Source organism: Hippocampus comes, unplaced genomic scaffold (genome assembly GCF_001891065.2).
Source record: "Hippocampus comes isolate QL1 unplaced genomic scaffold, H_comes_QL1_v1.1 scaffold360, whole genome shotgun sequence".
Lineage (NCBI taxonomy): Eukaryota > Metazoa > Chordata > Actinopteri > Syngnathiformes > Syngnathidae > Hippocampus > Hippocampus comes.
Genome location: NW_017804810.1, coordinates 115,899 through 128,834, shown reverse-complemented (window position 1 = coordinate 128,834; position 12,936 = coordinate 115,899). Strand labels below are relative to the sequence as shown.

At 46.4% G+C, this 12,936-nt stretch overlaps 1 protein-coding gene across 1 annotated transcript in view; it reads right to left on the bottom strand.

Moving 5' to 3' along the window:
- The window catches only part of sema5a (sema domain, seven thrombospondin repeats (type 1 and type 1-like), transmembrane domain (TM) and short cytoplasmic domain, (semaphorin) 5A), a 90,226-nt gene that overhangs the window by 69,714 nt on the left and 7,576 nt on the right, over positions 1-12,936 (bottom strand). The window contains exon 2 of the mRNA XM_019863398.1: positions 12,260-12,748. The gene's annotated coding sequence lies outside the window, so the exon portion shown is untranslated. The remainder of the gene's footprint in view (positions 1-12,259; positions 12,749-12,936) is intronic.

Sequence of the window (12,936 nt, the reverse complement as noted above, 5' to 3'; positions counted from 1 at the left end):
AAAATGGGTCCGGGGGTCCCCCCCCCCCCCGTGTGTGGATGTCTGATGTTATTCAGGAAGGGAACATTTTCATCAGCTATGCGCATAATTTCGGGTTTTGCGGGCCGGCTCACTCCCTATCCCTCGCGAATAGCCCATGCATAGTCCACTGCATACCGTATATTCATCATTCCGAGTTGGAGTGGGTTGTTTATGATGATGACTTACTATTTCATACACAATGTCACCTTTTGAAGCACCCTTGTGGCAGAATTGAAATTAACTATCAAATAATTTATACGGAAATCGTGTTCAGCATACGGACATGCGCACATATGCCCATACACAAACGCGCGCGCGCGCGTGCGCGCACACACACACACGCGCCGGCAAATTCTCATGTGCCTTTCAGCTCTAATTTCAAATCACTGTGAGAAAATTGTATCCCCTCACAGTTTCAAACAAATGAGACTCAAAGAATTCATTTGTATATTTTTTTTCCTTAGAACCATGTACCATAGTGTGCTGTCAGATTACCAATAAGTCAATCCATAATCAATCATTGTTGTTCCACCTCACATTCATCCATCCATCCATGATCTGAACCACAGTTTCAAACAAACGAGCGCGCAGCGTTCACGAGGAGCACTAGAAAGAGCAGGTGGCTGTGTTTGGGAAGAGGACTTCAGACTTCAGGTTCAAGAAAGTCGGAAAATCCAACACAAATGAGCAGTTTGCTATTTTTTGTTTGTTTGTTTTCGGTGACTTGCGTCCTGTCATCCGAGGACATACGCATCAAATTGCGAACAAAAGCAGTGGTCTTGGTGCACGTATGCAACAGTACCGAGCCAATAATTTTGCAGCTCCACCGACTTCCCCAGAGTCAGGAAGTGTCACAGAAGGCAGCGTAGATCGCTGGGACAGGTTTAATTTAAGATCGGGACCTAAATCTGTTGTGAACCACTGAGCTGTTTCGTGACGCCTCTGCTGGCTCCACATCAAAGCCGGAGAGCACCGCTTTTAGCTGCGATGCGTTCACTCGCATTCTATGTTTAGCTTTTACCTCCTCTTGCTGCTCCAATTAAAAATAAAGACGACCAAAGTTACCCCCCCACGATACATATTCATACGGCGCGCACTCCAGAACAATACAAACAAGACAAGGCTAATTAGATTTTGGCCAACTTTATTAAATATTCTCAGAAATGATGCAGGTATTGATTTTGGTGACATGCTTCGTGCTTCATTAGATTGCCGCAAAGCTGGACTGGCCCCAAAGCATGATGGGGCATATTTCCTGTGACGTCTCACCTCTACTTGTTACTAATGCCCTGGGGTCCATCTGGGCTCGACTGGAGGCCCAAAACAGATGTTTCTTCAGGCGTGTGTGTGGTTTTGTCTGCGCGGTTGCTGATGGAGCTCAACGCTTGTCTGTGCAGGGTGCCCATGTGTGTTTTGTGTGTGCACAGCTGTGGACCTGACCCAAATACATCCCTTGGAGATGAACAGCCTCTTTGTGCACCCACCCCACCTCCACCCTAGTCACTTGTATTACAATTTGTATTGGCACTACTTTGTGCATATTTAAATGTCTCTTCCGATGTGCCTGAGGTTTTTGTGTTTGTTTTAACTTTGAGACTTGTCTATTAGAGGAACCCTTTATTTGTACTGCGGAGTTTGCTGGCAATTTTTTTTTTTTTTTTGCAGGTATTCCGCCTCCCCATGGCTGCCATGCATGGTGGGTCAATTGAAGACAGGCTCAAGCAATCCCACGACCCAAATGAGGACAAAAGATGGATTCATAATGGTTGAATATTTTGCAGAAAAAGAAAAAAAATATTTTAAATTATCCGACCATCCATTTTCTCTTCTGCTTGTCTTTGTTAGGATCGCGGGTGAGCTGCAGACTATCCCAGTCGAGAGGCGGGTAAAATCAGCCGCCAGCCAATCACGGGGGATCCATTTTATTTAGTTATTTGCTGTACTGTGTTTAAACATTGATAGTTTCCAATAATTTGTAAGTTGTTGTTTTCTGTATCATTTTCTTCAAATTGTAGGAAAAATAACTGGCCTGGAAAACAATCATTTGCATCGTATGGAAATATACTGTGGGCCAATGCAGCATTATTATTATTATTTTTTTTGGAGATTCTTTTTTTTTCCCCTTATCTAAGCGCAGAAGCTGAATAAATGGCCTGCAGACTCACTCTAATCTGCTGGAAAAAAAAAGGAGCAGAGGCCACTGGGTCGTCTTGGGTCACTTGAGATAGATCACTGGTGCGCAGCCGCTTCGAATGAGAAAGAGAGAAGAGTCAAACGGATGACGGAGACTTCGGTGGCCAAAAGGATGAGAAGAGATGAAGCAAGCGTCAGGAGAAGTGGCGCTTAAAAGAGGTTGGGCAGGAACAAAATGAGTCGTCGGAGAGCAAGACAATGGAGGCGATTAAAAGAAGATGGGTTCAGGTGGAAAGAAAGAGATGCCTGGAGAAACGGGTAAGTAAGGATTGGCTGGAAAAAAAAAAACACACTCCTTAGTATTGCACACTCCTGTCAATGCATGCGGGCTTATTGAGGAACCCAAGCGGGAGACAAAAACGCAGGAAAGCACATAAGAGGTGGTCAGCCACAGCTGGAAAAGCAACAATTGCCTTCTTAAAAAAATGGAGAGGAAACGCCACGGTGAGTAGGGGCGGCTGCATGGGGCGAACGCAGCCCGACCGGCCTCTATAAAATCCTCCCTCGTTAACCACCTTCGTTCCTGCACAGTAGTAATAGCCTCGTTCACAGACAAGAAAAGGATGAATATAAGATGCAAAGTGGCAGCGATGTTGTTCAAGTGAACAGCGTTACAAAAGAAAAAGATTCCACAGTGTGGCTGGCGGTCTGTGATGTGTTTTGTCTCGGATCATGTTGCGTGTCCTCTTTGCGGCACTGCTGTCACATTGGCGGGCTCGTGAAATGAAGGCTCCTCCACAGATGTTGCGCTGTTTTAATTCAACATGTCGGGGAGCCTTCCTGTTCTGGACCGCACAGCACAATGCACAGACCGACTGCGATGGAGTTGATCATCCGCGTTCAAAGTAGTGAATCATTTTGGATGGCGCCTGCGAGTGGGTGCTTAGAATCTGTTGGACACAAATTCGAGGCCTTTTTTTTGAATCAATTAAATAACTATCAAGGTGATAAATGCTTTATTAGACCATAAATCTCAGTTCCTCGGTACGTGTGAGCAGAGTATTTGGCCGTCTCGGGTCCAACATCGGGGACGTCATAAAGGCTCTCGTCGATGAAGGAGGGAAATTGCAAAGTCTCGCCTATTTTCTTTCCTTTTCAGTTCCTCATAAAATCGAGGTGTCTCATTACCGCGGATTTAAAAGACTGCGGGTCCATTGTGAAACAAGCACGTGGCCGACACTATTTTTACAGCGCGCTTTCCAGCCAATTTACAAGTGCCCGAGCCTCGTCAACGTCTGCACTTTTTCTATTAGCCCCAAGCCCCTGGGTGCCTCATACAATCGTGTTATTCTTCGGAGGCCGTCCAAGTGTGGGTCTGCATGTTGCGACTACGTCTGGTGGCGATAAAAACAGCACAAAGCACATCAATAATGACTTAACGATCCCCTCCACCCTCGCCTTTCATGATGACGATGGAGTTTTCCATCCACATGTGGCTGGCAGGTGTACTCCGCACCATCCAAGTTAGTCCGAGCAAAAAGTCCACTTGAACTGCAGTGCCCTGATGGTAACCCCCAAGCCACATTTACTGCAAATACAGATGTCAGCCCTGCGCCTGAATTTATCTTCGTGGCACATGTGCTTTCTGGGCTTGAAGCGTCAGTGGATTCATCATCCCGTCAAGTTTCTTTTTCACTCAAAGAGTGATCAACGTGCGCATGTGGATGTCTGACAAGCTGCAACATGTCCTTTTCAGTGTCACAATGCGTAGCACCAAAATAGATAAATATGTTTGTCCTTTAGGTGGAGTCTGCACCAACATTGGCAGCAATTCTACTCCGCTCTTTTCACATGTTAAGTAGTAGCCAACAATGAATGAATACAATGGGAATTGTATTTCCCTCCGCTCTTTTCACATGTTAAGTAGTAGCCAACAACTCAAGTGCAAGTATACATCCATGAATGAATACAATGGGAATTGTATTTCATTCTCTGATCTAAAACCTGCATGAGCTGAAATTTCGAGAAGCAAACGCCTGCAAAAATAACCGGTTGTGTAGGTCGACACCCTCGACCCCAAGTGAGGGAATGCCATCGCACTAAGACTAGCATCGCTCCTTATTTTTATGCTTTGTGTGGCCTGAAGGTAGTTGTGAGAATGAGGGTGAGCGGCAGGTTTTTTTTTATGTGACGGTGATGTGAGTGTTGGGATGGAAACGGTTCATAGGAAGCAGGAAAATATTTTTTGATGCGAGACCATAAAATGGCATACTTGACCCTGCACCCTGACCCATCTCCATCAAACGAAGGGTAAGAAAAAGCATTTACAGCCCTCTTGGGATGCTTGGAGTGCCGCTGTATCGACTTTTCAGTCTTGAGTGACGCAGCGCGTGGGAGACAAATCATCCCCCTCTTTAGAGTTTGGAGAACGCTTTGATTCTTTTATGCCTTTCGCGCAAGGTGGGTGACAAAGCATTTTTTTGTTGTTGTTTTGACAAAGGACGATAACATTTTGAAGACTGATTGCGTGTGTCACATGGTGTTTTTTTTTTTGTGTTAACGCGTCCATTTGAATGTTTAAAGCGGTCAACTGTGAAAGGGATTGGCTCATGAGAGCCAAGTGTTCGGCGGAGGGATGAGCCGGTATAATAAGGTGCTCCAGTGTTTGTGTTTTTAAGAGGAGGTTACAAACTTTTTACAGCACTGCCACCGTGACCGGCAGCACCCATCCCCCTCTTTAGAGTTTGGAGAACGCTTTGATTCTTTTATGCCTTTCGCGCAAGGTGGGTGACAAAGCATTTTTTTGTTGTTGTTTTGACAAAGGACGATAACATTTTGAAGACTGATTACGTGTGTCACATGGTGTTTTTTTTTTTATTTTTTTTTTAACGCATATGAATGTTTAAAGAGGTCAACTGTGAAAGGGATTGGCTCCTGAGAGCCAAGTGTTCAGCGTAGGGATGAGCCGGTATAATAAGGTGCTCCAGTGTTTGTGTTTTTAAGGAGGTTAAAAACGGTTTACAGCACTGCCACCGTGACCGGCAGCACTGCGTTACTTACGGTACAATTATTGAATTCGAAAAGGCGAGTCTGAAGGAAATAGATCCTCCGCGTCGGACCTCGCTCCGCATCTCAGCTCGAGTAAGAAACAACTACGAGCGACTGCTGCAACTGAATCCATTTAGTCGTCCTGATATATTGACTTTTTCTCAGCTTTGCTTATTGAGGTTAGCGAGGCTTGTCTGGTCAAAGACCGCCGCTAATGATGAGGAGCAAAGGAGTCCCGGTACCATTTGGTCTGTGCATTAACACTGAAGGGCAGCAGAAGAGTCAAGGGACGGTTCAGATGTGGTCAAGCTCAAGTCAAAATATCCTGAGAAAGTGAAACTTGAGCCTTTGTTTGCAGCCTACACAGATTTCCGACTCTGAATTTGAAAACGGGATGCACAATGAGTCATTTGTTGGTATGGGCAGTGTGTGATTTCTGTCTTTCAATGTGCGTTTTACTGAACGTTGATTTACTTATCCGTTGATATGCTCTTTGTGTCGATGCGACTGCCTCTTTGTCAGTCTCTGTGGACTCATTATGTAATGCGACAGGCTTCAATGCTCTATTCTTGTTTCGGGGCATGACAAAACCACATCAAAAATCAACGACGCTCACTATTTTTCTCCATGTCAGGGCAACTCATGCGGGAGCCGTCTGGCTCCGGAGAAGTTTTAAACAGTCCCGGTCCGTCCCAGCCGGGCCGCGGAGGCAGCGAGTCAGCACAATTCGGCGAGGGGACAGGAAGTGTTCATGAGCAGTCGAATTAGAGCGCTGCGATAGTCAAGCATCAGTATGGATGGGGAATAGAATCATCTGTCTCCTGCATTTGCAGGACACCGACTTACCACCGGTTAAAAAAAAAAAGATAAAAATCTTTCTTGACATGTAAAGATTGGATGTCTCGTCTTAAACGTGTTCAGACTGAACAACGAATGAACCGTTTTCACAGGAGGCAAATGACGCTCGGAAAAGTCGCAGATCTGAGAAAACAAATTGTCAAGCGCCACACAGAAGGTTAGACGTGACATTTGAATCCCAAACCTCGGCAACGTCAGGCAGTCAAGCTGAGGACGAGAAGCTTTTACCTAAACGCGAAGTCATACTTTGACGAGAACGGTCGGTCTCTTCTTCTGAATGCGAATGGAATGTTGCGCATTTGCAATAACAGCTGCGTTGTTACTCACAGCCAGCGGCATGTGTCAGACCGCACTCCACTTCTGTGGTTTCACAGCAAGAACTGGGGCACGATTGTGTCAACAATCAGGTCGGCAAGGAGTTCGGCGGTTACAAGTGAATTCCGAGAGTTGACACGAATTGGGAGCCCAATACCCCAAAGCGTCTAATAAATTTATACTGAAAGTTAGCATGACCAACAAAGGGTGCAGAGCTGATTGCTCATTCAAATAGATTTGCAACCCTTATGGAGTAACTGGGCACAACCACGACCGCATCTGCCCAAAGTGCTGGCCCGTTCAATTTGCGTGTTCTTTGAGAACTAGATGTAAATAAATGAATTTAGCATGAAACTCGAGAGAGCTTGCAGCGGCTGATGTTATGTCTTGAAATGGTGCATCTGAGAGGCAGGTGGCAACCCGCACGCACAGATGTGCCAGGGGAGTGCAGACCATTTTAGAAGCGGCCCGAAGAACTTTTCCGTTCCGTCCAAAGGCGAATGCGACGTATCGGCTGTTCAGCGATGCCAATTCGGAGCTTTTGAATGACTCGAGAAGGAGTCACACCATATCGCCTGTGACAAAATTCTGCATCAACTCCACATTTCCTTGTGCCTGGGTCATTTCAGGGCACGGCAGCAGTTGGTGCTGGCCTGTCCTGAGATTTCAAAGTAAGGTTCCGCAGGATGCATCCACTTTTCATGGAGCTGCTGCTGGCTGGCTGGCTGGCTGGCTGCGTCTCGCTTGCACTTTTTTGCGAAAGCATTTTTGATGCGAACGGTCTACCCTGCCAATTCAAATTTTGAATTGGTGAACCACAATGCGAGGAAGGAAGAAATTGCCAATTGCAGAGGGGCTCTTCTTCGCATCGTTGACTTGAGAATAAAAATATCACAAATAATACAGGGAAGAAGTCAAAGAAACACCTCCGAAAGGGAAATCAGACCAAGACAAAGATAAAATTGGTCACTTAGTCAATCATGACTAATTGAAGGCCACAAAGGAAAAGTTCTTTTGTACTGCGGTGACGGCATTGCGTGATCCGAGCTAGACTTTTTGTGTATTCCCGGTTTCCCTTTTGCCTTTCTCCTCCTTCATTTATCACGGAGCGCCGTGTGCCGTCGTGCCTATTTCTTTGTCCCTGCACGACATGAGAAATTGGCGAGACTGCTGCCCCTTGAGAGAAACCCCTGCTCACATGCTGAACAATTTGCCGCCGGCCTGATCGGGACGACCTGTCAACCTGACAATGGCACATATGATCCCCTCTATCGGGATGATCCCTCCTCCCGTTTTTCTGCATCTTTAGCATTCAAGGAGCGGGCGGCTCGAGCCTTTTGTCTGCTTATCTGCTCAGTCACTTCAATCACCGCTGTCCAATCTCCCTTTTCTCGAATTCTACTTTAATCTCCTTCTGTATCTGCCTTCCATTTTTCCTGCATCGCAACCAGCGAGGGACTTTATCTTTCAGATGTTATCGCAAACTTGGGTAGAGGGGTGGGAGAAAACGAATGTAGCGTGCTCCGCAATTTCCTTTCCCCATTCATCTGCTGAGCGATGCTTCCTCCGCGCATCATTGATTTCTCTTCTGAGGGTATTGCTCCGATTAGCCTTTTCCTAATGATTTCAAAGTGAAGTCATATGTTTTGATTTGCCACCTATCGCGGGATTTTGATTTACAATGATCAAAGTGGAGCGGCTTCCCGCATTTTTGGTGGTGTGACAAAGTTTTCGACGCATCACATCAAAGCATGCGCCTTATCATGTAATGATATGCTCTATAAAGATGAGACACGGCGTCTTGGGGATTCCTCCCACCCTATGTGTCAGGAGAGACAGAAAATCTCAATCCCACGAAAGACAGCCTTTTTCTAATGTGAAGGCAAAAAAAAAAAAACATGCTACAAACACAAGAATGCAAGAGCAATCATTTGCTGCTAAACCGACTATACATAGCACAACATCTCTCAGGAGGCAGTCGCGTTTTACCTCAGTGAATCATGGAGCAGAGTAAATCTGTTGCATGTCGAGGGAAAGCGAGTCGAGTGTCGCTCGCTATCAAACGATTGCTTTTCCTTTCCCCGGCTAAATAGGGCGACGAGTACGCGGGAGTATTTGACCTTTGAATTCCAACTGGTACATCGTACACTTTTTGTCAACAAACACAAGCACGTTTGTGTAGACTCCAAAAAAAAAAAAAAAAAAATCATGACACAGAATTAATGAATGTTGTCACTCAAAGCTGTATCTTGATAGGGGCAGATTTTTATTTTTTTAGATGGCGTTTCCTATTTCCTAACCTTTAAGTAGTTTCTATGGAGTGTCCCCTTTCACACGTTATTGTGCATTAAACTTTGGTTACCCCGGTAACCGATACTGAAAAAAAAAAGATTAGCCTCTGCTCTACTAGACCAGGGATCACCCACATGGTGTCCACGGGAACCAGGTAGTCCCATAGGACCACATGAGAGGCCCGCAGGCCTGTTCTAAAAATAGCTTACCATTGTGATACTTTTCAAAAGGGCAACAAGTTGACACCGTGCCTTCATTTATTTGTTCTTGCAATATCTAACTGAACAGATAAAACACCTCACGACAAACAACTCACGACCCTTTCCACTAAGGACAAAGCAAAATCAAGCACTGACCATGTTACAGCTACAACACATCAACTGTATAATAAATACCGCAAAACTATATAGAACAACCACAATTATTCCGTGTAATCCTCGAACATTATTATAAACACATGTCTATGTATCAATCAATCAAGATGACCTATATCATCATCTTGGGGGGAAAAAAAACGTACAGTGCCGCTCCAAATTTTGATCAGTTTCTCTCGAACCTTTCCAACTGTCTCTTGGCTTGATCCTCCCTTGAAAAAGAGGCTTTGGGGATTATTTAATGATGACCCAAATAGAGCCAAGCGCCTCGTTACAGGCATCTTGGTTAAGAGACAGATTGCGCTGCTATTGGAGGGGAGTCTGAGGTTGAGCTGTGAGGAGCGGGACAGCGCTTCCACGCTGTAACAGCGCTGGCAGGTCGACGCTGCTTAAGTGGCGCTAATTCCCCCTGACGTGCGGACATGTTTGCTACAAACCACAGACATTTATTCTTGGATCGACGCGGGGGTGACAGCCGAGTTATGAGCGTAATCGGCGTCGCGTTGGATAAATTGCACTTCCCCGCTGGAACCGTCAACTCCGATGACCCAACAACACGTGCCACATTGTAGCCCGGGAGGTGTCGTGAATACTTTGGAGTGGAAATGGTGACGAGTTACTTTATAGCTTCCAAATAATCTCACTGGCGACTGTTTTGGCCTGGGCACTGGCCTTTCGAGAACGCCACCGTGAATTGGTCACCGTGGCAACATTGTACCATCCCACACTCAGCAACAGCTCCGAGGAGAGAGAGAGAGAGAGACCCGTTTGCTCTCACCCTGACAACTTTCCGTCCCTTACAGAAACGCGTAGCAAATACGTTGCTGTTCTCTTCAGTGAACGCGCAACACCACGGGGCGCTCGTAGCAGAGATAGTCGGATTGAAATGTTCTCCAAGTGGACTGAACTCATCAGTGGCAGCGGGAAAAGGGGAGGGATGAGATAATGAGGTGAAGGCGGGTACGGTGTATAAATAGAGAATGGCAGCTTGTGGGAGCAAGCACAGCACAGTGGAAGTGGCAAACCACTTCAACTTTTGTCTATCTTTACTTACAAGGAGACTTGGCATCAAGAGATTCCACGTCTTTCATTCAAAGTGGTGGAAAGTTGGTCAAACAGTTCAGAAAAAGAATGCGTTTAGATCTCCTAACAACAATGTTTGTGCCTCTCAAGTCAAAACAAGATTTGGGGATACGGATGATGACAATGCAGATTGTTGCTCGGTACTCTCTGAGTAAGACAATAATTACATTACAGTAGATGATATAAAAATATTGTGATCATACAAGACAATTTCTGAAAGAAATGAGTAGCAGTCTACCTCACTCAAGCACGTTCATGTCCCTTCAGCAAGAGCTGTTTTATTCCATTGAATGTGACATTGCCTGCGGAGTGAAACGTGGTTTTCCGGTGGCGACGGTTTGAGCATGAAACTCATGATTTAACTGGACATTATTTTCCGAAAAGAAAAACTGAGGTTCCACTGTAAAATGCCCGCTGGCCCATTGGGAATTGGCAGTGTCACTTTGGAACGTTACACACATGAAAGCAGCTGCCGCATGCCTTTGGTATTTCATACTTGAGAAAAGTCAGCTTTGAGTTGACTTGAAACCCGCCTCATGTTCACGGAGCATCACAAACAAAAGATAAAAGAAGGTGCTGGGCGCAGTGCTGAAGCGAGCACTGCGTTTGTAGGTTCAAACCAAGTCGCCCAAAGCCCAATGGTGCATATGTCAGATAAATAAGCCACCAAAAGACTTTCAAAGAGCCCTGATGGGGCCGGAGGGTCAGGACTGTTTAGTTGACATGTGCATGATAATGCCTCTCCACTTTCCCTCCCGGTGGGACTGGACAAGGGGAAGCCATATCACAAAGGTCAGCCACAATAGGCTCCTCATTCATGCGGTTGTCATAGTAACCGCGCCGCCCCGCTCGGGCCACAAGGGTCATTGTCATCAAGGAATTCTCCCGGCGAAACTAATTGGTGTGTTTATGTGCCGGGACTCCAATATCTGCCCTGCTGATGGGCGATGATGCAAAGGAATGCGAAGCTGCAATGAGCGTGCGTCACAATCAACCGGGAGCTTTCTCATATTTGGACATCTTTCACTGTGCTTTTCATACTGTCACTTTGCATTTTTCTGATCCATCCCTAAAGAACTTCGGCGTTTAATAAAAGACCAGGATACCGGGAGTCGAAGCGAATGCCACCATCTGGATGTCGCTCTTTTGTGCATCCTCATGGGTCTGAGTTTGGAATATTAGCGCAGGCTGACTGTTGCTAGCACGGCAAGGACAATGGAAACGAGTACGTGTCATGTGACAAAAATAGACCTGCAAAAGTTTCTTTTAATAGATGGATCGCACCGAAACGGTCGTCCGGCGTGCGGTCCACGCTGGAACTTTCTCAAGACCTCGTGTGTGGTGCCATTCGGATCGGTGAGGTGAAATTTCTAAATCAAGCGGCGAAGGCAGAGTGCTGTTTTTCAAGTGGAAGATGAATTATGGTTGATTTTTAAAAAAGGTGACTGCTTCATAAGATAGATAGATCTAATTTGACGCAAAAACGACTTTGCAATGAAATCCTTGAAATGCCATCCAATCCACGAGCTGCTTCAAAGATTTCAGACTCGGATTTTGGGCACTTAATGAAGCAACGGCTGCATTGTTTTGCACGCAGAGCAGAGGAACGCAAAAAGAAGACCGTTCAAACACATCAGGCAAATTAAAATGGAAACTCTGGAGCAAACTGCGCCACAAAGCTGTTAAAAGCACAGAACAGAACAGTGGAAAATGTTGATGTAGCCACGTCGAGATGAATATGCCCGTGCACATTTCCCATGACCTTCCGAAACTATCAGCAGATATGGAAAAGAGGAGCAGAAGCCAAACGCTATTTGTTGAATGTTTAAAACCTGCTGGCGGAGCCGGCACTCTGCCAGCGCCACCACGTGGCCCCGGGTGGCGTAGCATCGTTTAAAAACTTTGAAACACTGATTTGAGGCAACGTGTGGCTGTTTCATCATCAGCGTGTCAAATAAATGCATTTCGTTTTGGGGGACTTGAGTGCAAGATGCAAGTTCAACTACGTGCGCGATTTTTGAAAAAAGGACCAAAAAAATATCAGCAAATGGACAAGGGAATAATTGCAGCTGCAATAGCTCTCACGGTAAGAAAAAGGAAAGGACAATTAAATATGAGCGCGCCGATTTTCTTACCTGGTGAGGTGGTCAACTCGCAGTCATTTAGTTGAGATCCACGCTGCGTATCTTGTCCGCGCAGAAGAGCAACGACGAATATTATATCCTCGGGTTGCGCCGCGTCTGTGCTCGGGACGGGAGCTCAGCCTCAGCCAAAGTGGCTCGCAGCAGAACCTCCTCCCGGAACTCTTGCCTCTATTTCTGACCCACGCAGGAGAGCGCGCCGCGCGGCGTGGCTTGAAACCGGACACTGCGCCACAGTGTGCCTCTCCCCCTTGGGAGAGAAAAAAAGCAAGGGGTGGTGTATTGTAGGACCCAAAACGGGAGGGGGGAGGGAGACAACCTTAGTCCAGATGGAGCCCGTGTGAGGAGGGAAGCGATGCAGTAGGCGTGCGCAGCAAGCAGGGCAGCCTGCGCGCTTGGATGTGCGGGTGGACGACGCTTCTCCTCTCGACGCGTCCTCGGCGGCGGCAGGAGAGAAAGACGTGGCAGCGGCGCACAGCTGTCCTGCAGGTGGACAAGGAGGGAAGGGAGCTTAGCCAGATCGAACCACTGGAGCAACTGGTGGTCAGATGGGTGGGATTCGGAAATAGGACTCGGGAGATGATGAGGTGCCGTTTGTCGTGCAAGCAGTTTATCACCTTTAGCTTCAAAATGTTTCAAAAAATAAAAGTCACTTTTTTTCCTTCACAGTC